This window comes from Lissotriton helveticus, chromosome 2_1 (assembly GCF_964261635.1).
Source record: "Lissotriton helveticus chromosome 2_1, aLisHel1.1, whole genome shotgun sequence".
NCBI classification, from domain to species: Eukaryota; Metazoa; Chordata; class Amphibia; order Caudata; family Salamandridae; genus Lissotriton; species Lissotriton helveticus.
Genome location: NC_136059.1, coordinates 1,556,892,185 through 1,556,918,337, shown reverse-complemented (window position 1 = coordinate 1,556,918,337; position 26,153 = coordinate 1,556,892,185). Strand labels below are relative to the sequence as shown.

The window sequence follows — 26,153 nt, the reverse complement described above, 5'->3', positions numbered from 1 at the left end:
ATTAAACTATCGGCCCATCTCACTACTCCCTTATTTCGGAAAAATGCTAGAATTCCTCGTTAACAAACAGCTTGTGAGTCACCTCGAAAATCAAGGACTCCTGGACCCTTCGCAATCGGGCTTTAGGGCATCTCATAGTACAGAGACAGCATTGGTCGAGGTTGTGGACAACATCAGATTGGCTCTAGACCAGCGCCAATCAGCTATTCTTGTCCTGCTCGACCTGTCGGCAGCCTTTGACACCATCTCCCATCGCACCCTAATTCAACGGCTATGGGAGATTGGTGTCAGAGGTACTGCCTTAATATGGTTCACCAGCTACCTATCAAAACGTACAACAGCTGTCCAGATCGAAAGGAACGTTGCACATAAAAGACCTGTAAAGATGGGTGTACCTCAGGGTTCAATTCTGAGCCCAACGCTTTTCAATGTCTATATGACACCTCTGGCCAAAGTGATCAGAGCCTATGGCTTTGATGTTCTGTCCTACGCCAATGACACCCAGATTTTAGTCACACGGGGCCCAAATCCAAATGAAACCAAACAACGTTTCAAAAACTGCCTGATCCATTTTGAAGAATGGATGAACACCAACCATCTTCAGTTAAATGGCAGCAAATCTGAAATTATGCTCTTTGGTAAAGCTGCAGAACACTGGAACAATGACTGGTGGCCAGATAACCTGGGAAACTGTCCAGCGCCCAAGGAATCAGTCCGGAATCTGGGTGTTTACATGGATAATAAATTACATATGAAAAACCAAATCAATCACATTGTGGGAACCTGTTTTGGACTAATACGTAGTCTGAGGAAAGTCTTTAAGTGGATCCCCTTTGAGGCCCGGAAACCTCTAGTCCAGGGTCTAATCATAAACAGAATGGATTATGGGAATGCACTCCTTTTATCCATAAACGAACATCTCTTGAACAGACTTCAGGTCCTTCAGAACACCGCAGCCCGGCTAACTCTCAATCTCCCACGAAGAACCCCATCGGCGCCTTGTTTTAAGAGCCTTCACTGGCTTCCGGTGAAAAAGCAAATTCTCTTTAAAACCCTATGTTTGGTCCACAAAATCATGTACATAAATGGGCCCAAATACTGGTCTCAAACGTTAAGATGGTATTTGCCTGTAAGAGAATTGAGATCTAGCAATGAGTCACGACTGACGCCTCGGAGAATATCGACCTCCAGAAATGGAGGGCGTGCGATCTCTTTCCTTGCCCGTGCCTCATGGAATAAAATGCCTCTATATCTCCGCAGTATTCCTGAACACAGCTGTTTTCGCAAAAAGCTAAAGACATGGCTATTTGCATATTAGACCATCTGTTTCTCTCGTCAGAGCCGTCTGCAAGCGCCATGAGACTCCTCGGATGTGATTTGTGCGCGATACAAATGACCTTGACTTGACTTGACTACACTCCAAGGGGTGTCAACAAATTTACTTACAGAGACTGTGATGGTGACACAGTGTGTCTCAAATGCGGTTCCCGCCATTAGAACATGCAATTCAATCCGAGTTCAAACCGACGGTAAGGATTAGGTACAAACTAGAGTCCTTACTCAAATATCTTAGCGCGAATGTTAGCACTTCGCCGAAGCTGTGCTAGGCTGCGATGCACTGTGTAAAAACAGAGGATTCAGAAAGACCGAAACGCTGTATGTACCTAAAACGCTGGCTGCCAGCGTCTTGTCACAAAATAGAGCATGTGCACGTACTCATACGCAGCATGTCAATGCCGTTTCGTATCTAGAACATGACTTGCACGTACATTCAAAAGATCCGCACTGGGACGCGCGAACGTCATCGCTCGGTCGGCGTTCACTTAGCACTCCGTTACATCATCCAGAGCAGCTGGGCCATGGGAGCACTCCTTTCTTTTATAGTGATAGTCTAAATTGGCGGAGTGTGTCAGCCATCTTAAAACGCTCATTCTCTACAGTGCAAAAGAATACGGCCTATTAGAAAAATTATTTTATGTCCGTGGGACACCTACGCAGTGTAAAGGAAAAAGTCACATCAAGACTAAAGCGAACTACAGAGGTTAGTAAAACACGGGCAGCCATATATGCAAAGGGAAACCTAATGGGGAATAAGTACATTGATGCATATTATAAAGGTAACACATCCCTACCACATCGGAGGGCCCACAGATCGTGCGATCTCTCTATTTTTTTTAAATTATTAACACATGATAGATTTGTCAGGCATCGATGCATATGAGTTGTCGCTGTTTGAGACTCCAATATATACTCCTTATACTAGTGTACCACACAATTACATATATTATCTTCATACAATGTGGGAGCATTTATATATTTAACAATAGATATACAGTTATGATGACATAACAGCCAGAAAAACATTAATAAAACAAGCATTGGCCGCACAGCTGTGAAAGTGACACGACAGTGAAAGTGATTGCGATCAAGCGTGGCAAGCATTGGCCGCGTGCACGCGTGAGCGCCCGCGAGAAGCAGATGGCGGCTGCTCACGTGCACGCAAGCTTGAGGCCACCAAAAGCCTGTGGTGGCACTTTCAAAAGCCACTTACTAAAGGTCTCGCAGAGCAGCCCATGCGCTGGATCAGGCGAGACCTCAAAAGGGCTACCCATCGGAAAGTTATTGTGGAAGCAAAAAAAAGCTGGGAAAACAGGGACTGGGATATTATGAACAATGCCCTAAGCGCGCACCATATGCAAACTTTTTAGAACATAGTTAATAGGGGATCATCGAATGACAAAAGGGCGATAGAACCTAACATAGCGGAGAAAATATTTTGAATCCTTATATGTGAGTGAGGGAGATGATGGTGAGCCAGGGTGGATTATATTTTCGCCTCATGAGATAATTGCTCCACCTATCACCTTAAAAGGAACAGCCGATGCAGTTAATAGGATCTCACCCTCCAAAGCACCAGGGCTCGACAAGATCCCGGGTGATCTCTTTCGTTCTAACCCACCATCTGGACCCCCTATTTGCGCTCCCTGTTTAACGCTATTCTACGTGGAATGTCGATCCCTACCACGTGGGCCGGGGCTGAAATTATACCCATTTTTAAAAAGGGATCGACACTTCTCCCTGCCAACTATCGTCCAATTAGCCTTATTGACGCAAGTCAAAAAATATTTGCCCGGGTTCTCCTTGGATGGTTACAGAGCTGGATGGATGAACATAACATAATTAGTCCCATCCAAGCTGGGTTTAGAGTTAAGATTTCAACACCTGACCAAATCTTTAGGCTCCATATGCTATACTGAAAGTCTGTACTTGTAGAGGGTGGCAGCCTCTACCTGATCTTTGTGGACCTTAAGTCCGCATTTGATTTGGTCCCGAGGAGGAAATTATGGGCACTTCTATTGGACATGGGTGTTCCACCATATCTTTGCCATCAATTAGAACGTCTCCATCAGGGAAACTACGCCCAAATTCGGCATGGGAAAAATGGCGCACTAACTGCCCCACTGTTAGTAGAAAGAGGCGTTCGCCAAGGTTGTGTCCTGGACCCGACACTTTTTTGTCTCGCCAAGGTTGTGTCCTGGCCCCGAAACACTTATTTGTCTCTTTATTAATGGTTTGCTTGAGTCTTTGAACATGGATATTGACGCTCCCAAACTTGCCGGTCGCAAAATTCCTGCGATGAGGTTTGCGGACGATACCCTCCTTCTGTCCAAATTGCTTATGGGGATGCAAAGGGTTCTTAACAGTTTTCGTTTTTAGGTCTCGGCCTGCGAAAGACTGCGCACATGCGCAGTCGAGCTGGCGAGATTCAATGACATAAAGGATTGTTCACTAGCGAGGTTAAGCCCTGTCCCTATTCTCCATTGGCTGGCGTCCTAAACGGTGACCAGCCATTGGAGAAGAGGTCCTAGTGACGTTCTTCTTTCTCTCTAAGCCCCCTCCTTTTCAGACTGGGTTACTTGACTTACTGCTGGCGTAAAAGGTTTCTTATCTTCTTTATGGGTCCATATAGCCCCATAAAGAAGATAAGGAACCTTTTACCCCAGCAGGAAGTAGGGGCACCCAGTCAGCAAGGGACGGGGCTAAAAGAGAAACTTCTTTCATGTTAGTATAATCGCGGCACCTGTGCTTTACTTTTTAAATGTTAAAAGTAAAGCGGGGGTGCCGCGATTATAAGAACATGAATCTTCAATTTGTGTCATTTTTGCAACCCATGCAACGCTCTACAAAATGCATCCTGCGCAACGCTTGGCGGGGAGGAGGAGCTGCTTCCTCTTTCTAACCCACCACATCCTGCGGTCTTCGTGACTAATGTACGTAACGCAGTTGGTAATAAAGGACAGATCCGGGAGGGTGCTCTACTTGGTATCTGCATCTGCAGGGGCACATGGTCTGCTTTATGGTGGGGATGGGGGGGGGACTATTGAAGTGTAATCCTGGACGGTGGTTGGGCTCCTTGGACTCTTTGTGGCAAAACAAGAATGCGAGACTGTCACGGGGTCAAACCTGCCCCGTAACAGACTCTCGATCTCGCTTGCAGGACTGGTTGGGGCCCTTTAAGGACGGCCTGGACTTCCCTGACTGGAACTCCGCCTCTGTGACAACAGACTCCGCAAGCCTATCAGGCTCGCGCACAGGGAGGTCAAAGGCGGACCCGGAAGACGCGGAGTGGTGAACGGCGTGGCGCGAGCTGGCGGAGAACCAAAGCCGAAGAGAAGCCCACCACCTCGGAGGACTGGACGTGGAGGACGCCGGAGAAGGGAGAGCCGCCAGTGGAGCAACGGCCCAAGAAGAAGCTGAAGTCGGGGAAGCCGGTAGTCGAGAGAACGACCTGGAGGCATCATCCCAGGAGAAGCCAGGAGGCCAACGTCCCCACGCTTCGCCCAGCCACGCGCAGGAAGTCGCGTGGCTATCACAGGTACGGGAACGCTTGCGTGCCTTACTCAGTTTTAACCGGGCAGGAACCGGGTAACAGAGGGAGGGACTTGACCGGGCACTTGAACTATTGAGCACAACACCCTGCACTATTCCGGTTTATCTCTCCAGCATCTGGTGACGGTCTCTTGCCTCCTCACGAGTGTTACCCTCACGCCCCATTCCCAATCCGTATGTGTTATCAAGCTGTGCACTAACAGACACGTTTCTTTTCCCTTTTGTTTTGGGTTCGGGCGAAACGGGCCCAAGAGGACTACACCAGCCTAGAACGAAGGCCAATCCCCTCTCGAGAGGACCTTTGCCCCGTGGATACAGATTGTGGATCGGACAGCCTTTTGACTCTGTAGAAACCATTTAATAAACCTGAGAAACTACAATTCAGTGTTGGCTCCTTCCCTCCTTGTTAACCCATAAGGTTACAGAGACCTTTCTCTCCGGGGCACAGGAAGGGAGGGTGCGTGATTGATGGGGCACGACCCCCATGTGCTTGCTTTGGAAGGGGCATCTCATTATGACCTGGAACAGACTACGTTTCAGTACGCACCCCAGAAACGCGTAGATAAATACAACACTACAATATAGTGCTTCCAGTGCAGCACCACGGTCAAAGAGCAACCGGAAACAAAGTGTTTTTGCAGTTTATTTATAGCGCACATCTGACCCGAGCCCCAGCATTGGAGCGCTTTACATGAGCACCGGCTACATTACACATGCACATCAGTACTATGGGTACAGAGTCGCCTTATAACACGTGACTTTTTCATCCTTGTGTGTTCCGTGCAGCGAGTTGATGTCCATTCTATCGGAGACCCTGTGACTTTCACTGAGTACTCACTACCAGAGTCCAGTCTGAGCACGTGGAAACAAAGTCATTGGTTAGTTGATCTCCCTGGTAAATAACGCCCTGACCTGAAGACTCTAATCCCGGCTAAGTAACGGCTCTCCCTATATGCATGTGCTCCTGAGCAAAACCATTGTGTCTTTTTGTGCCTCTTGGGTTCCTCCAGCTGTAAACAAAAGCAGCCCTTGGAAATGGACTTAGTGCCTAACATTCAGCGCTATACAGACCAGAATGATATTGCAGAGCTCTCAGTTAAGCCTGGAAACATCCATTTCGTGATCTGAATTGACTTGAACGGAAGTTGCCCAGCGTTAAAAATAGAGGCGGGGGAGGAGGGGTGTGTTTCAACCAGTCTCTCCACGCGTGCCAGTGTCTGTGCCCATACGTGCGTGTGACTGTGCATCCGAGTGTGCACATATGTGTGTGCAGCTGCACTAGTCTATCCATATGTGTGCCTGTGCGTGCGTGCCTACGCCGAACCTCTAAGTCCGAAGTCTAATGCAGATTTCAAGGAGCCCCGGGATGATTACACCCTCGCCCCGCCCTCTGAAACCCTGTAACTATTAGGCAGCGCCTGGAAGGCTGAGCTGCCAAGCACTCATCAACACTTCCTCTAATGAGCACGTTTACCCGCCCAGGCCCTGCTGGGTTGTGAGAGCACATGCTGTGGGCGAGCAATACCCCCCCCCCCCCCCCCCCCTCCCACATTAGTCATTTTTGACCCATTCTTAATTTGTTGGCATTGGAGTTTTTATAGCGCCAACTACACCAAAACCCTAAAACCCTCTGCTCTCAGTGTAGGTATACGTATGTGGTGACCTCTTATTTAACTTGTTTGTCTCTTCTACACCCCCTCTTTTCTTCCCCGGGTACATGCATGTGTAGCTCCTTGCAGCCCCTTACTGTGAGGTCAGAGGAGGCTGCTCACTCTCTACTACTCTCTACTCTGTACTTCTCTCTCTCTCTCTACTACTCTCTATACTACTACTCTCTACTACTCACTCTTTACTACTCTCTACTACTCACTCACTACTCTCTACACATGCTACTACTTTCTACTACTTACTCTCTACTACTCTCTCTCTAATACTCTCTCTCTACTACTCTCTACTATGAACTACTCACACTCTACTTCTCTCTACTACTCTATTACTTACTCTCTACTACTCACTCTCTACTACTCTCTCCTACTCTCTACTACTCACTCTCCAGTACTGGTTATTGTTAGCAGTTCAAGCAGCGATGCACCTTTTGGGTAACACAAGTAATAATAACTTTCTTTAGAGTTTTGTGATTTAAAGGTGCTGGCACCACAACTCCCCACAGCCCCCCTCAGTGCACAATACCTTCTTACTGCCCCCTCAATGCACAATACCTCCTCACTGCCCCCCTCAGTGCACAATACTTCCTCACTGAACCCTCAACGCACAATACCTCCTCATTGCCCCCTCAACGCACAATACTTCCTCAATGCCCCTCTCAGTGCAAATGCCTCCTTACTGTCCCTCTCAGTGCACAATACATTCTCGCATTTGGAAGTTTAAGCTATTGGCATTGTAAATAACAATGCCATTTATTTATCTGCTTTCAAACCCAACACATAAATAAAAAATTCTAACTTTTGCAAAGGCGAGACTGTTGCATTGTAAATGCTTGTTTTTGTAGGAGCCGAGGTTTAGAGATTAATCTACAAAAAACTAAACATATAATTTTAATGCAATGACTAGCACTCAGCCTAATCCCTGCTTGGATGGTAATCTGTTAGAGAGGGTCTCTTACTTCGAATATCTCGAGATCACTCTTACAGAAAAACTGGACTGGGTTGCCCAAATCCAGAAAGAAGCCTAAAGGTGGTACAATCAATGCGGGGGCCTAACGAAGGTATACAGGAGATGCGCACATAAATCCATAAGTCCAGCGCTTGAAATTTAAAAAGCACAAGTCAGGGGTGCTGCATGATATGGTGCTAAAATTTGGGGCCATCGCCCCCTGGGCCTCTTAGCAAACATTGAGAATTCTTTTGCAAGGCAACTTTTTGGTCTTCCCCCTAGCTCCCCACTTACACCTCTTAGAATGGACCTGGGGATTAGGCCAATTTCCGATGAGGCTGCTCTTAGATCCCTTCTATTCTGGCACCATTTGTGGAGTACCCCAGAGCTATCGGTCTATAAAGATGAGCTGAGGAATGTGCTGAGGCTCCAGGGCGTGGGTAAACTTCCGTGGTTTGAACATCTGTGCCGCAATAGGGAGAGGCAGTCTTTGGACTAATGCAGAAGAAATGTGTCCCATTACATCTAGGAAAGCCCTAGTGGAAAGCTACAGGGAATACAAACGAATCCAGGTTACAGGGAATCCACTAGCTGGTTGTCTAACACTCGAGTACCTACAAGTTAAAGACCACTATAGGCTAGAATTGGTTTTGGATGATATCCAACCACTTTTGGCCAAGAAATTATATCTCCAGTTTAGACATGCAGTCCTCCCCACTGCGTGCTATCACCAGCATGGGGGGGGGGGGGCAATTCGATAGGGGTTGTCCAGCTTGTAGTAACACAGAGGAGAGAGACAATCATGTAATTTTTATCTGCCAACGATACAAAAGGATAAGGATTTGTTGGCTATGCCAGATATTCAGAAATTTGGGCTTTAGACACTGCACAGAGGCATACAGGTTATTGAAATATGACACACACCCACCCATTGTGTTGGCCATCTCACGTTTTTTTTATTCTCAATGTGTTGTGCTCATAGTGCCATTTTAAAGAGAATTCGCTAGTATGGGAGAACACATAGTATCATATTGTACTGAACGGGCTCTGTTTTTAGTCTAGATATCCCTTTTAAAACTGAAAGAAGTGAAGTTGGAATTGTTTTCTAAACATTTTCTAACTATAGTGTTCAATTAGCAAGTGTTTTCAGTGGTTTATGAATGGGCCTTCTAGGAATGCAATTTCAAAGATAAGGGACAATGGATATTGTATAATGCACAAGCACTTTATTATCTGGAAGATTGCTCGTATGATGTATAAGATCTTTGTGCTGGTGTCCCCACTGAGGTAACGGCCCATGACAATGCTTGAATGTAATGACATTGATTTTAGCTGTTTATAACAAATGTGATGTAGTTTCTTATTTGGCCGAAATGATTATGATGATGATGAAAACACTGGAGCCCAATGGACCACCAACAGAATTTTCAAAATGCTATGCAGGGATGCTAACCATTATTGGCAATATTTAAAAGCCAGAAAAGAGACTTGCCAGTAAGATCAGAAGAATCAACTATTTGCTCTATGCCTAAGCAAATCAAACCTCAAAACCAATTCAAATGATAAAGGCCAATCTCGCTGGTCAAAGCAAAAATATTAGCCAATTTACTGGTCAACAGGCTCATTGATTTGCTCTCTTGTTCAGATTCACTAAATCCCTAATAGCATTACCCTCCATAATATCCCGAGAGCATTTAAAGCTCTTTAACTAATGCCCACCAACCCCTCGTACCCCCTCCCCATCCCCATTTCCACCGCACCACAATCTTCACTGGTACCATCTCTTTGCAGTCCTTAATACAATTAATCTCAGTTCATCGTTGTTTTGTAGAGTAATATGTTATATTGCAAACCAAGAACTAAGGTATGCATTAATGGAGTTCTCTTAGTGTTCTTGAATAGGTTGTGGCTCCCACCAGGCATATCCCCTTTCACATTTACTATTCACACTGCCTGTGGAACCATTGGCAGAGAGTATCAAAGGGGCCAGTGACATCTCGAGCTTTAGATGCTGCTTTAGGCTGGAGGAACATATTTTTGTTATTTGCAGACAACCTCAAGGTATATCTCAGCAACCAGTTAAACTGCTCACACCGCAAATTAGAATAGCTATTAGGACGACTTTGAGAGAAGTCATGCTCTACAGCATGGACATTGTCAACTTTAGGAATGTTATGTAGCCATTTGCTATAGCTGTGTTGTTATGATGCATCCAGCCCTCACTGAATTTTTGTTTTTTAAAAGTGCATTTGCCCTGGGTGCATCATAGCACTATTTAAAATATTTTTTAGCCACACTGCAAAGCATCCGCACTGCTGGACACCATGGTTGCAAAACAAAGGCAAGAGCTCTCATCGGTGGGACATTTTGGCTTTGCCAATGCTTGCTTGACACTTGCATTCTAAGGTTTTGCCATCAAGGAGGCTGTCCACCTCTAGGCTTTTCATAGCAAGCTTATCTAAACTAGGTCTTACACTGAAGAGATATTTCCATTTGGCTTCTCCGTAAATAAAACTGTTAGAGAAAAAGGAGGTAGTCAAAACCTCCTCTTATGAGGACTCATCCAAAGAGTAATTCCTCTAATCCACAGCAGGAAACTTCTAGAAAAAAAACATTCCCACTCCTTCACTAAGGTAGATATCAATAGAGGGAGCTGTTATGGTCGTAAGGGATCCAGCTCAGCAGCAGGGAACACCTATCCATGAAACTTCAAGGAGACAAGACACCTCAAGAAGGAACACAACAACTGAATGCTCACTGGGAAAAAATGATCTGACCTTAGAGGTGAAGCTGCTGTTTAGGACAGCAGTTCTTAAGCTGTTTTCCAGGGACCCTGGGGGTCTGTGATACCTACTTGGGGTGGTCCGCGACTGGTTAGAACACGAAATAATATTAACAGATTAATAGGGTGGATACACATAAAAAAAGCAAAATGCAAACAGATTTATAAAACGTTCTGTAAATGTGAAGGAATCTGAGATTTGAGGCTAAAAATTAAGTTGGTACCCTCAGATTGATTCATGGGATCAGCCCAGCGCATCACACAAAAAATAGTATGGAAGATATGTGACTAATTGAATTTAGAAAAACTTTAAACCTTCCCATTAAAATGTATTTTTTTTTGTTATGTGTGTGAATTAAATATAATATTTCATCATTTGTGTATATGTTTGATGAACGTTTGTTACTGTATTTTTGTGTATTGTTTTTGATGTTCAAATCATTAAACTTGCTTAGGGCGGGTCCCTGGCATCCAGTAATAACTGTGTGTGTGTCTCTGTATTCCAGGAATAATTTATTGGAGGTCCCTGGACTCCAGGAATGATTAAGCAGGGTTCTACAGAAGTCAAAAGGCTAGCAACGACTGACCTAGGTAATCACCAATAAACGCTTTCTATTGTTTCCAGATGTTTGTGATAAGTGCACAATGAGGGAACTCATAACAGAGTAATGTGTCAATAGCAACGTACTGCTCGGTACATGTGTATGTCACCCAACATAGATGTATTACTAATATCTAATATTACACTCTACATCATACAACTCTATACAATGGTTACTCACCTATGTTGGGTTGTACAAAAAAAGATGAGATTTAACAACCCAAAATAAAATAATTGCACTTTTAAGGAATTAAGTAATTTAACAAATGCTAGTAAATTGTCCTATATAAAGTAATATCACAATTGCAAAAGGACTGCCAAGCCAGAGAACAAATTAAGCAGTTTAAGATGCTATTGTGAAGGGTGTAGACAAGAAGAACAAAGATTTAGACACTGAAATAATAACTACGACTCCTCTTACCAAGATGTGTGCTTTCTGAAGTTGGTGCAATTTTCCACAATTCACTGAAGACTATGCCAACGTTTCACATCCTCTGGTATGGCTCTTTTGGATGGATGCATCTTTGCTATGGAGCCTGAATTGACGAATCGCCATGGCAATCTAAAAGGCATGGAACACAATGCAGACTAAGTACAATCAAACAGGTACAAAAACGGGTTACTTTGAAACTTTGAAAGTTGACTGACTGATTCAAATGACTGGTTGAAATGTTTGCCAGAAAGCAAGCTGAATGATTATGTGATTAGTGCATTGATAACTTTAGAAGCAAAGCGTGTGCCTCATTCTCAGTATTGTACTGGCCCTGACAAAAATGGAACTACAGATGCATCAGCTTACTTGGAATTAGGGACCTACAAATGGAAAATGTTTTGTGTAGAGTCCAGTCGAGAGTCGCGCAGACAGGCTGCAAGTGATATATGTTTAATTGGTATATATAAGAAAAACACAATCGGATACATGACAATTAAACATCAAAAACATATGTTCCTCAAAGGCAAAATATAACAAATGACCAAACTGTTCCAGCGTGTATAACAGATAAGAAATAAAAAAATAAGATAATGAAAGAAATCTCCACAGCAGCTCGACAGCTTAATGCACAGTACACAGACATCTGCACAGTCGTCGTGTATGTCACGATACTGGCTAATACAACAAAAACAAGAACGGCTGTGTTTGGGAGCCAGGATTTGTGCTACTGAATTCGGTCTCTTAATTGTCTGTAGATGGAACTGTTACAATCATCTGTCCATCAGTTTATGACGAGGAAGTCTGTTTCTACTTCTAATGCCACTTTTGATTTTTGAGAGTGGTTGTCTTCCTTGGATTTGTTTCACATCTAATTCTCTTTGCGAGGGGCTGGAGTTTGTAGGGTGTGTGGGTCAAGACAAGTATTACATTGCCTTTATATTTCAATATGCAATTTATGCATGTTAACCACTAACTGTTTGAAATTGCCGTTTGTAAATATCAGTGTAACTTTCTATAGTCATGTTGGATATGTACTTACAAAATCCAAAAATGTACCAATATTTTGCTTGATAGTAGTGTTTCAAATATGTGTTGGGTAGAATAATTGGTAACAGAGATAATGAATACAGGATGATCAGGGTGATTTAAAAAAGACTGCAGACGACCAATCATACTGGATGTAAAGGGATCCTTTTTAAAAAAAAATCATGTAGCCATTTTTTGCAATGTATACTAAATTAAATGTGACTATATCTTTAATTGAACATGAAAAACAAATGCCCAAGATTTTTAACGTTTGACAACAGATCAACTGTAGTATCAACTTACAACCTGACATCTTTTAGTGCAAGTGAACATCTAGGAAAAAGGATGGTAATGGTTTATCTGGTGATTAGCATGTAAATGAATATCACTATCACCTCCATAAGTTGGATATTTAACTTCTCCCTTCCCAAAGTAAAAATATTTAATATTAAAAGTTGTATATAATTAAATAAAACGGATTATAAAGCCAAAATAAATACAAGAGGTGAAACATATCACTATTATCTAGTTCTGTTTTACGGAAAAGATAAGGGAATTATGAAGTTTTTTATTAGTTGCGAAGGATGAGAACCTTTCCCAAGTAATAGGTCCACAATTGTCTTATTACTGGAACCAAGTACGCCATTGTAGCACTTGACTCTTTCAGGGTAGAAAAGCATAGCAATCCAAGGCCTACTTTAAGGAAGTGGTGGGGGATGGTAATTCCAATTAGCTGGCCCACAACAACAATACTCAATAAATTATCATACAGTCAATGCTTTTTCTTTTAACTCTATACATTCTTCCGTCGGCCATTGGCAGACGGCAGCACTACCTCGCTGGTGCTGCCGTCGGCCAATGGCCGACGCGGCTCCACCCATTTTGCGAAGTGCCGCACTTCCGCAAAACGGGCGGCGCAGCCAACGGTTTAAAAAGAAAAAGCAATTTTACTACAAAGACTATTAAATGCTATGCATTAGATTACAAATCTACACATTCAGGTAGATGTAAAGAACTTTGGGAACACCCTCATACCACATTATGCCCCTAGTGGAGCCTGGACCCCATAAACACTATACATCCCACCGTTACCAGGTGACACATCACAATATAAGGGAGTGTTGTGTTAAATGAGGCAGGTGTACTGGCTTTGTCAGGAGGGTCACCAGCTTAATAAAAACAGCCATGTTCTCCTTTTTAATGTAGAACATTATGCGGGGATTCTGTACATATAAGGCAGTCATATTAGCTTCCTCAGAGTGTCACCATATTAATAGAATCAGTCATGTTTCGTTTGAAACTTCTACACCATTAAAATCAATAAGGGCAGTATTCATAATACACAGCATTCAATAACATGATAATGATCATTGTTCAATATCAAGGCTGTCAATAAAGCACATTGATTTCCGAGTTTTTCTTAACAATCTCGGGGCCACAAAATGCAAACATAGGACAAGCCACAAGGAATCCATGTACTCTAGACCCCAGGAGCAATGACCTCCAGCTCCAGGAGAGCTTTGAGTGTAAGGGCCCGCAGTACTTCTCGCCCCCCCACCCCCAAAAAAAACTATCCCTAAAAAGCCACTGATGGCACCCCTGCCCATCCTTGGGATACCACAAGAAAGAATATATGCAAACATAAGCCCACGCAGGACATTATGGGGTGCTCAAACAATGAATATTTAATGAGCGGGTCCTTCTGCTCTCTTCTTCCTTCGCAGCCTCGTGCTTTTTTCCTTTAGGTGTCTTTTTCTTATGGGTGAACCAGTCCCTTAAGGGCTTGCTGCGGAGAGCCCCTAAGGCCCCCATGACTTCGCTGGCGCCCGCACATAGCTCCTCTGCTGCGCAGAAGCTGGAGTGTTTGAATTAGCATATCTGCAGCCCTTTTGGGACAATTTCTTCCAACTTTGTGTGTTGTTGCGGGGAACTGGATTTTCACTACGCCCTGCCCTAGACCTGTCCTCTGCTGGGCTCCTGGTGCCATTCTCCTGCTGGCAGGGGCATCTTGTGCAGGCCCTCCTCAACCAGCCAGCAAAGCAGAACACCCTCCTTGCCAAACTCCCCAGGACCGAGAGCTTCCCGAAGGGCACCAGAGGGAGCAGTGGAGCCCAGGTCTAGTTCACAAAAGTCCTAGCAGAGCTGGCAAGAGTCCCCTGAAGGTTCCTTACTCCAATTGTTTCTCAGGAGGTATGGAGAAACAAATATTATTTCTGAAGATTAACTGGATTACATGTCCATCCTTTAGAGGGCAACAAGTGGCTTCTCCTTCCAGCTGGGCATCATTTCCCTTTTGTCACTCCCAGGTCCAGGGTCTCAACTGTCTTTCCCTTGTGCAGCAGCTTTTGAGTGGGGGTGGAAAGCTTTAGGGGCCATGGCCTCCGGCAAATAGTGAGCCTCAGCTACACCTGCCCTGGTTCCCTGTGACAAGCTAATTATCAAATGCAGATTTGCTCCCCACCCCTTTCCTCTCCCAGAAACTTAGTCAATTGCTTTTTAATGCCCTTTAGAGGGGGCAGGTCTTTCATCCCTCTGCTGGAGAGCAGAGTAATTAATTTGGCACAGCAGGGGGAATGAAGGCCTGGAGTCCTATAATCTGTTAATGAGTGGGCCAGAGAAATATAAGAAATCTTAAAGTCCCTTAGGATGTGGGTTATTGGGGACTGCAAATACAAACTTGGTGTGTATGTTTTACCTCAGTTGATGCGCTGCAACACCCTGTAGGCCTAAATGGAAGGGAACTGAACTTTAGGGCAGATTTTGTCTACAATGTATAATACAGTGAAGCACCACAGATTATCAAGTAAGCCCTACAGACGTAAACTATGAATGTGCACTCATACCCAGGTCAGTAATAATCCTTGCAGATTCCTTTCTGAAAGAGGCTGCCTGTGTACAGATACTGTATTGCGCACAACAGTAGTCTCACACGTGTAGCCCAAAAATGTGTGCAAATGAGCAAGTTCATATGCAACGCGTCCGGTGCCTTTTACCGTAGGTGCTCAGCAGTGGCCTTATCTTAAAAGGTAGACATTGACAGTTAGCTTGCTCAGTCCAATCACCACTAATTTACTGCGAGCGAGTCTCAAGTAGTGAGACTCACTCATGCCTCTTGGGGTGGTAGACGTTTTGTGACAGGGGCTTAAAAAATGTGGAAGTCCCTGCCTCTGAACATTAAATCCCAGACAAACCTTCCCTCCTTTCGCATGCTATTGAAGACCTGGCTCTTTGCCTATTAACCTAGCTTTACACGCTCCGTAACTCAGCAGCGCCTTGACGACTCCGGGTAATTGTTTGCGCTTTATAAAATCAGTTAACATAAGAGTAAAAGTCCAAATAGCGCGGAAGTAACATTGCTAAAAATACTGATGGACTAAATGGGCAGCACTAATTTAATACAAACACCATTAACTAGAAGAGCAGCTCTAGGATTTACATAATAGGGAAACAAAACTTTTATAAATCTAGGTATAAAAAAACATGCCATTTTAGAGAATTAAACAAAATCCTCATCTAAACAATAGAAAGATTTTTAAGCACTTCGAGCAATAGCTGCAAAGAGAAATGTAAGACAAGACCTGTGGAGGGGGGGGCAACTTGGATAAAAGTATATCCAGGGTATGCTCTCTTCCCGTTTCCGCACACCCTACAGACGTCCAACCACACTACCTCAACAGAAGTACAAAAGAGCACACATATGTACATCCGTTATGAGTGAACTTACATTTGGGAACCACAAGTTCAGGAGTCTTAACTGCACAGGGTTGCACAGCAGTGCAGCATTATTGTTGGAATATTTTCTCTGAGATTTCTGGGTAACACGTATGACCATATAATTAAATGTGTACTTCTTCAAAAATTGTGGAAATGGGTCTCATATCCCAATTTTGTCAGATCTCTAGTATTCTCTTGAGTTATTATTCATCAGCATTGATCTTACATACCTAGACCAGCTGTAATGGTGAACACTCAATTATGATACCAAAAGCTCAGGTGATGATATATATAGCTGGATGTCATTTTTACAGAGAAATGTACATTTATCAACAACTTTACCTTTTCTGTCCGCTATGACCTTATTTTGACATGGACTCTGCAAGCAGTTACTTTGTAAAAACTGACAGCATGCAGTATAATAGACATTGCTGCCAGGTGCCTCTTTTAATTGTGCAAATGGGATGATAGAAAACTCGGTTTACTCGTACCCATCCATGATCAGATGAGGAACGCAAGATCAGTTTCTGAATATATTTGCCACACCTCTACGAGAAGTGCACCTACTCAAATGCTATCCCAGACATTGCCACTCAATGCGATCAAAAGATTCCTCTGCATAGAGCGCCATCACAAACACACTCCTTCCCTAGTGGCCTATCAGAGACTGACTTATCAGTCATCACATATTGTTCAATTCCATTTCGACCCAACAAAAACAATTTGGTCTGTATACGACACAAATATACGGTCGAGTCAGTGTGCTATCCGTTTAATCATTACAAAAAGCTGTGTTTAGTAAAGCTATAGGGTGAGCTGATATACTTCACAGCTTCTTGGCTGCAAGAACGTATAACCAGGAGCCAGAACTGAGGTTTAAATAATGCACGCCGTCTCTTCTTTTGTCTTTCAGATACAGTTTTACTCCTCCACTACATCTGGTTCTAGTCTAGAACGGTCTTGGACCTCAAGTTTTTATATCACTGTTTTGGTTACTCCAATTTCTCACAGTGATCGAGGCTTACTTATTTTAAACTTTCAAAGCATACGGTCTGTTTGCTTCTTTATATGCTCAGATTATCTCTGTTTAAAGTACATTAGCTTTCTTTAGATTTGTACTGCATCTAAATGGACTAGATTTTGTCTCACACCCCATTTTTTTTACTTTAAGGTCTACTTTATTTGATCTCTGTTCCTTTTTGAAAATTATACCTATTGGGATTTTTATGTTAGTACTCTACTCACAATGGTTCATAAAACCTCTCTCCTCCTTCAAAAAGGTTAATAGTCGGCACATATACATGGTGGTTTATTTTAATAAATAAAAAAAAACTGTAACCAAAACTAGGGTGCAAGAGCTTACATTTATGCAGTTAAAGGTAAAATCACATTGAAAATGCATCTACATCATTAGAGAATCCTCTCAATTATCATGGCTATTCGGTGACAATACAGGATAGATAGTCCCAACGAGGCTGTGTTGCTTGACTTGCTCCTCTGCACTGTCTGGCATCTCCCATGACCCTCAGGAATCAAAATTCCATTAACTTATGCCATCCACATCAAAATGCTAAATAGTACATCTTCAGATAGAGGTTCTCCTTGAAGCACTTTCCCAATAATCTGTATGTTGAGCTGACATAACAGTAAAGACAGTAAACTAGTTAACTAACAAACTTGTCATATTTCAGGCACAAAGCTGGGAGACAATGGAACAATCAAAGCCTGGGAATGAGGTGAACTTTATTACATCCTTAAAGTTAGCAACCTTGACATCAGATTTTATACAATTTATAAAGGCCTTAGGCTCAGAAAAGAGTCCTTATGACTGCCATGGCCGCTGTGAGGCCTTAAGACCAAAGGAATCAGGTAAATTCCAAAGCAGCATCAAGAACATATCCTGAAAGGACCAACAGCAGGTGTCTGGAAAACTATCAAATACGTCAAGGAATAAAATGGAAACATAAGCTTCCATTCTGAAAGTTTTGCAAACCATGAGCAATGGTACGCTCCCTTCATCCCAACGAGAGGTAAGGTTGTAAGACCTACGCCTTGGGACTAGCCATGGAGGTGAAAAATACACAGTCCATGAAGGGGCAGCATCCTGCCCAAAAAAAGAATGAACAAACCACCAATCTTTTAGTAACAGTTTAGGGACGAATGATTATATTGCAACATCTCACAACCAACCTATCCATAGCCAGATTCAAGAAGGAGAGAGTGACACTCAGAACTCTGCTGAAAATGGTTAGCGTTAGAGCCTCATGATGATATCAGTATCAAAGAATCCCTTGAATTCAGCTCTGTATGGAGGACCTTCACAATCCGGAAAACGTCTTTAGGACTGTCTGTGGATCTGTCTTCACTACATTTATGCAACTTATGTTGCCAAACACTGGGTCTAGATTTAGACAGTTGGAAACCCTGCATTAATTAAGCCGATGAACCCAACACAACCAGTGTTGGAAAAATGTTTCATGGACAAAATGCCTATTTCATTTGCCCCTCTTAGATATTTATGCATTTCACCATGTTGCATCGGTAGAGATCGCTACCATAGAAGGAAACACCGAAGACTCTTTCTGCACATCAAATTAAGATAAAACTGTCATTCTGACCCTAAATGAGATACACAGAAAATTAGCAAAAATAACAGCAGAAGTAGAAGAGAATGGTTTATCTGTAAAAATATAACACTTGCAACGCAACTGAAGATTGTTTTACTAAAACTGAAGGAAACATGCCTACCCGGTTTCCCTTGGCTAAGACATCGAAGCATCAACGGTGCCTTTGTTTCTGCTGCCCTTCAGGAAATCTGCAGAACGGAGGGTTAAATAGAAAGTGTATCGGCTTGCTGTGACAGCATGATCATAGTGAAACAGTGGCAGTCGGCGAGGTTTGCTTTCAAACCTCAACTACATTCCACATCCTGTTGGCAGAAGAATGAACAAACCTGGCTTCCTACTGCGGGTGGGGCTCAATAATAGCAACTTGCCCGGAGGACAAAAGGCGTGAAAAGTCACTCCCCTGGTCTTAAAATGCTAGCGTCAGATGCAGTTCAAGAGCTGTAATATGAAAGCCCCAACATTTTCGAAAATGTCCATTCCACGGGCCGCGACAAAGACACACTGACAACATATATAAATAAATGATGCTTCAACTGCAAGTACGGATGCATGGTGCCCAACACTGTCAAAACTGAATATTTAAGGAGAATGACTAAACGTTAACCACCTCACTTTATAAGGGGCAGACTATGAAACCGTTACAAACAACAAAAACATCTATTTTTATAAACCAAACCCATTGAAATAGCAACATAAGGCGAGTGAATTGAAACGATGCAGGATATACAAAGAACTGCTATGCAAACCTAATGGTAATCAGGAAATTAGTCCATCCATATCCACACTACTTTTATAAAGAGAGAGCTGAAACCTTTGAGGCAGGTAAGCTCAAGAAGTACAGCACCAATCACAACACCCAATACAGCATTGTAAAGGGGAGTTGCAGCAGATGGACATAGGCTATACAGCAGCCCAACATATACTTTGTAAGGGGAAAAAACATTGTGGGGCAAAGTAGTCCGTAGGAGTGGCACCAGCTCAGAGGTGGGCGTGTGAAACGCCATTATACAGCGTGAGAATAGCGTTGTGGGCATGTGTGGTCTGATACTCACGCCTGCAGCATCAGCGCCAGGATAGCGTTCTATCACGTCGGGGCGTCGGCGGGAGAGGACACGGACGCGGTGTGTGGCGTGTAAGTGCCCCACTGGTTTGTGTGCGTCTAGCATCGGCGGGAGAGGACACGGACGCGGTGTGTGGCATGTAAGTGCCCGGACAACATCGGGACGGGCTGCTAGTGTAGTAATAAAAAAAGAAGTTAACTCGGAAGCTGGGACCGGGCCCGGGGAGCAGGTATGGCTGGCTTCATCCACTACGCTGTCAGAGCAGAGTTTTCTGCCCACCCCTAGTAAAGACAAGTCGGTCCCAACATAAAGTAAAGCACTGCATAAGGAATAAGCAGGAGCCCAAAAGAATTTTATGCATAAAGTTTGCAGCTTATAAATATAATTTAAGGGTATCTCTAAAGGAATACTACGGTATAAATACAATATCTTGGGTAGCACATTCATCTTGATGATGTTACCTCTCCCAATTATGGACATTTGGAGTCTCCCCCATCTGTCTAAAGATTGTTTAATTTGTTGCAATATCTTATCCCAGTTAGCGTCCACTATCTCTTGTGTATGGGATTTAATTGTAATACCTAAATATGTCACTTCCTGAGTGACCCTATGATCATTAAATTGAACGCTATCTGAGCAAAGCACCTGCGTTTTTGCAGCATTTAGCTTATAACCGGAGCTATTTCCAAAGTCAGTGGCCAAACGTTCAATCTCTATCATTGCCTGCCCAGGATCAGTGGTAATAATAGCTATATCATCCGCATATGCGAATACTGAGTGAGGTATGTTGAGGCGTAAAATGGTTTAATATGTGGTGACTCTAGCAATTTATTTATAAATGGATTCATAAATAGCGCGAAGAGAAGTGGAGAGCAGGGACACCCCTGGAGTGTACCTCTTGTAATAACTATCCTTTCCGACTGTCGGCCCATAGCTACCACTCTCGCATTAGGTGAGCTGTACAATGCCTTAATAGCTCTCAGGAAGTTTCTACCAAATCCCATTACTGCCCATAAATATGTCCACTCTATGCGATCAAACGCTTTCTCAGCGTCGAGTAGTATCAACGCCAAGTCTCTTCTCTCGATTTCAGCTATATCTATCAAAGTGATCACCTTGTTGACATGTGCTACGGTTCCTCTATTAGGGATAAACCCATGTTGAGTCAATGATACTAGAGGTGTTATGACCTTAGACAGGCGATTTGCGAGCATTTTCGAGTAAATCTTGCTATCGCAGTTTAGTAGAGATATGGGCCGATATGAGGCGGGTTGCTCTGGGGGTTTCCCTTTCTTTGCGAAAACTACAATTGAGGCATCATCCCATGACTGTGGAGCTCACCCCAGTTGTGCCATTCTAAAGGTCTCCAACATAAGAATTTTTAAAGGTTCAAAAAAACATTTATACACCTCCCCTGGGATAAAATCAGGGCCAGCTGCCTTCCCATTCGGAATATTTTTGACTGCTCTTTCCAGTTCTTCCATTGAGAAAGGCTGATCTAACGCCTCTTTCTCAGAGTCTGGTAATTTAGTAAAGTTGATCTCATGCAAGAAGACATCAGGAGATACAATAAATTGATGGGTATATAACTCAGTATAAAACTGACATAGTATTTCCAGTATTTTCTCTGGGTCTTCATACATGGCACCACTTTTATCTTGCATTTTCGCAATTTGACGAGCAGACTCCTTCATTTTTAATTACAGAGCTAGTGCCCTTCCTATAGCCTCCCCATACTCATGAGTATACCTTCTATATATTAAATATTTCCAAGCTATCTCCTCAGACCAAACTCCTGTAATATTAGCGCGGCATTTAGCAATTAAACCCTCATACTCCTGGATTTTAGTCGTATTATCCCTCTTCTCTATTTCTTTGATCAAATATTCTTCAGCCTTACACAACTGACCATACAAGTCCCGCATTTTTCCCAGTTGCTGATTTTGATGATAAAGTCCGTAGCTCACCGCTTCCCCTCTAAAACAAGCTTTCCAGGTATCCCAAATTATCTCAATATTAGTGGAGTTCCTGTTGTTCTGTATGAATTCTACAATCCATTTACCCATATTGTCTCTGTATTGTTCGTCCAGGCAAAGCTTCCTGTCACACGAAAAGCTCCTGCTTTGTTTCATTTTTCCAACGTGGGCAATCTCAATTATCAGTGGGGAGTGGTCCGATGTTACCCTTGGGTATAACTGAATCTTTATATTGGATTGAATACTAGTTGAAGTAAAAAAATAATCCAAGCGGACAAACTTCCTATGTGGTGAGGAATAGTAAGTATACCCTGGTAATGTTGGATAATTTTTGCTCCAGATTTCAACCAGCGCGTAGTCCTTAACTAGATTGTATAATGCCTTAAAAACTCGTGGTTTTCGCCCCTTATAATTTTCTGCTCCAGCCTCTAACTCCCCAACCGCCAAGTTAATGTTCAAGTCCCCACACACAACCAAGGGAGAGCTCCAATTAGCCAACTCAGAGTTTAAATACTCAAAAACACTTTTCTTTTGGGCTCCTGGTAAAAATAGGCGAGCAATGAAATGGTTGACCTTGCCAATAGAGAGAGGTGGGCGTGGGATTCCGGATTTTGTGTTTTATTATTATGTTTTTTTTTTTTTACAAAGAATGAGAATTTTGCTGACTGGAGAACAAATTGAAGACCCGGCGGAGTCCCCATCGATATTTTATATATTATTGGGGGAGCATGCAAAGGGATGTTTGTTAAAAGAGTTGGAGGGGAACTACTACAAACACACCCGCTTTAAGGTGGTTGAGTCTGCATTTAAAGTCTGGAGAAAGGTTGCGAGGATTATGAAGTTAGAGAGAATTACATACTATACTCCTTTTTCAGCGGAGAAAATACTTCCATCGATATTTTGGGATAGCGTTGCTAAGGATTGGAGTAAGAAAGGGGTGGTCAGAATAGGTTATCTATTTGAAGCAGACGGAATATTTACATCTTTTACAAATATGGGGAGCAAATATCAGCTACCTCATTCTTCTTTTTTCAAATATTTACAAGTTAGAGAGAGAATTTTGTTTAAAGAAATTAAACACACCCACTCCCAATAAATTAATAGAGGCAATTCGATTAAAAAAAGGATTGGTATGATATATCGGTTGCTGACGGAATATAAACCTGATGACTTGAACAAATATAACGTATACTGGCAGAATCAACTGGAGGAAACTGACTTAAATGTTGTAGATACTATTCTGATGGCTAAGGATATGTGTTTGTCAGCTAATTTGAAAGCGCAGGTATATAAGACTATATTCAGATTATACTACACGCCTAAACGAATGGCAACATGGGGGCCTATGTATGATGGAAAATGCTTTCGATGTGGAGGGGAAGATGCAGATGTTGTTCATGTCTTCTACAACTGTTCCAAATTATCGTCTTTTATTTCCAGTATAGAAAGGTTTATATTCTTAGTTATTCATTATCCTATTAAAATATTCCCTGCACTTATGTTAGTTTGGGGGGGGGGGGGGGGGGGCAATGTGTCAATAATAATGTGAATTTATGTAAATTTAAGAACCTCTTATTTGTAGCAATGACCATTGCCCGGTTATGTATAGCCACAGAATGGTTACAACCCGAAGCACCGACGTTTGAGTTTTGGCGAAGGAAACTGTTTAATGTATACGAATTGGAATGGAATCTGTACGCTCTAAAGGGTGTTAGGAAAAAACGACTAGGTATATCGATTTGGGGGGCTCTTAAAGAGTACCTAGAGGAATAGTTTATGGTTCTACGTATTGTGTATATGAATTTGGTAATCCTGTCCTCCCTTTTTGATTTAGACAATTTTGCAAAAGAAGGTTATGGATATCTATATTTTATTTCTTTTTTTGATGCTATGAATGTATTATTCGTCAAATGACCCAACTGTGGTAATAAAAATAAATAAAAATAAAAAAAAGGAATAAACAGGAGAGTAGTGAACTCTATTTCCTGAGCATCAAATTCCAAATATTTATAATGATGGAGCAAAAGTAAGAAACTGTTAACATTCCGTACTGATTCCAGGTAGAAGGAGCCTAGGTGAGGACTGTGTAAATTCAATGGCGACAGCAAGTGGAAAGGAACAACGCATGGTTGTTTCCAACAACTTGGAGAAACACAAAAAAGAGGGGGGTTTGTGGGTGAGAACTTCCGATTAGGTGAACAGAATAAAATAAGCTATTAATGTTTTTAGGTCTGCTACACAGAATACCAATTGCTTACATTACAATAAGCATAGTGTGGGCTTCTGTCTTTCACTTTTATTCACTAGCATTTTTTGGCCAACCTCTGGCTCAGCCCAGTGGAATATTCATCTCATTGGATGTTACCAGTGTGCATCTTTCCACCTCCTCTCCAAGTGCTTGCATGCAACTGTATTAGGAACTACTTCTACGTATGGAGATTTCAATGATGTTTGCGTTCGGTTCTTGTCTGGCTTTAATGTGCTTATAATATATTCATGACCACATAGCACCAAGACTTGCCACTTTTCCAATGCTCATATACTGGGAAAAGCAAGATCAGCCTACAATAAAACAATTCTCTGTTATTCTACAAGATGTGCTAAATTTAAAAGATCTCAGATCAATCCACTCAGTAAAGGACTGTCAACTAAACTGTGGTGAACATCATATTGTAATATAAATATGTAAACCGCGAAGAGACTGAAATAGCACACACTGTCAGAAAATCAGCAGGGGCTAATATTCATACTTCCCGAAAAAGAAACACAAAAACACTTTTTGAATTACGTTTTATGGATGAGTAGTCAAGAGATAATTCTTATGAGCCAACTGTTCTTGTCATACATGTTGAATGCCCCAAGAGTTCGGTACATGTTTGATCGATTGTCAACCTGGAAGACAGATGAACAAAATATTCTGATTTCATTCAACAGCTATTTCTCGAGTGATCTCCTGGCTTTAAAATGTATTTAACTGATAGTGGAATTGGAATGTGATCTAATGCCACAATGTAACATTTCTGGGATTGTTTCCACACTAACTGAACATAGGTTCTAGAAAATGTTTTTTAACTCCCAACCATGGTAAAAGGTCAAATGTTTTTACCACCAAAATCTCTAGGCGTTTTCCATGCATTTGAGATGAGAAGAGATATCACCAAATGCTGCTTTAACTATGGGGATCTGATCTTTTACGGTCTTCAGCTTTACCAAATGTTTTAGAAATTATGCATCTATTTTACCAAATGGACACCTTTTAGGGAATGTTAAAATGAGTATGGACCTTTAAAGGATTGGGTGACTGTCATCATCGTCTGGTGTTACTAGACATGGCCAATCAAAGTCAAAGGTGACAAAGAGTTTGCTAAGAGATCCCAACCCCCTGCTCAACCAAACCTACATGGAAACACCAAGGAAAATATGGCATACTTTCTCAGTTTAGACATTTTGTATAAAGGGTTATTTAAAGAGGTATAAGGTGCTGTAAAGGCAACATCAGAGTAGTGAAGATGCTCTTTGAGAAATAGACTACAATTCCATGACCTCTACGACACAGGGCTTGCGTGCAAAGCATGCTCAGACTCTGCAGGCTGACTGGGTGCAGAGAAGGAACTAATATTTAGGTTATTTTATTGCGAGTCTGAACTTCTAGTAGGGCCAAGTATTTAATGGCCTTGGACCACAAAGACGATGGATTCACTTGGATAGTTTTATCTGGTCATTAAGCGGAATGGTAGTGGAGAAATTATCCTACACATCTTCTTTCACATAAGTAATATAGGAACAGCTATTAGGAGCTATCAACATAAAAAAGAACTGCCATGTTGCAAAGATTTTCAGATAAATTGATATGGATAACCACTATATGAGGCAAAGCCTGCAAAGTTTGTTCACTTGATGACTGCTCCAACAGCATTCACTCTAATTAGTTTACACCTCTACCTGATCAGTCATGCTAAAGCATCCTATTTTGTCTAAAGACTTTTAAATTATATCTACTACTCTTGGAAAACATTTTACCACCCATCTTTCTGTAAAAAGCCTTTGTCACTCAGGTCTCTCCAGAAAATCCCATTTCATAGTCTATTCACTTGACCTCTAATTTGCTAAATCCAACATATGTATAATGTGATGTATTTATATTGCCTCCCATCTCCTGCTATTGTTTGAGGCTTCACAATCTAAGTCCCTTGTAGCGTTCTTAAAATCTCTAGCACCTGCCTCACATCACGTTAGTCACTCTAATCTGGTTTGAATCTATTTATATTGTTTTGGAGATGTAGCTTCACAAGTTGTTGATTACTTTGGGGAGATATTGCCAACAATATGTAAACGGATAACAGAATTTACATTTTAATAGGTTGCTCAAGTTGCACCTCAGCATTACACAGATAGGCCACACTGCCCGTTCAGACCATTTAGACACACTT

General features: G+C 42.4%; 1 protein-coding gene across 2 annotated transcripts in view; it reads right to left on the bottom strand.

Annotated features, from left to right (window-relative positions):
- ZBTB5 (zinc finger and BTB domain containing 5) overlaps positions 1–26,153 on the bottom strand; it is a 181,441-nt gene that overhangs the window by 92,686 nt on the left and 62,602 nt on the right. For both annotated transcript variants that reach the window (XM_078676522.1, XM_078676524.1), the window contains one exon: positions 11,308–11,448. The gene's annotated coding sequence lies outside the window, so the exon portion shown is untranslated. The remainder of the gene's footprint in view (positions 1–11,307; positions 11,449–26,153) is intronic.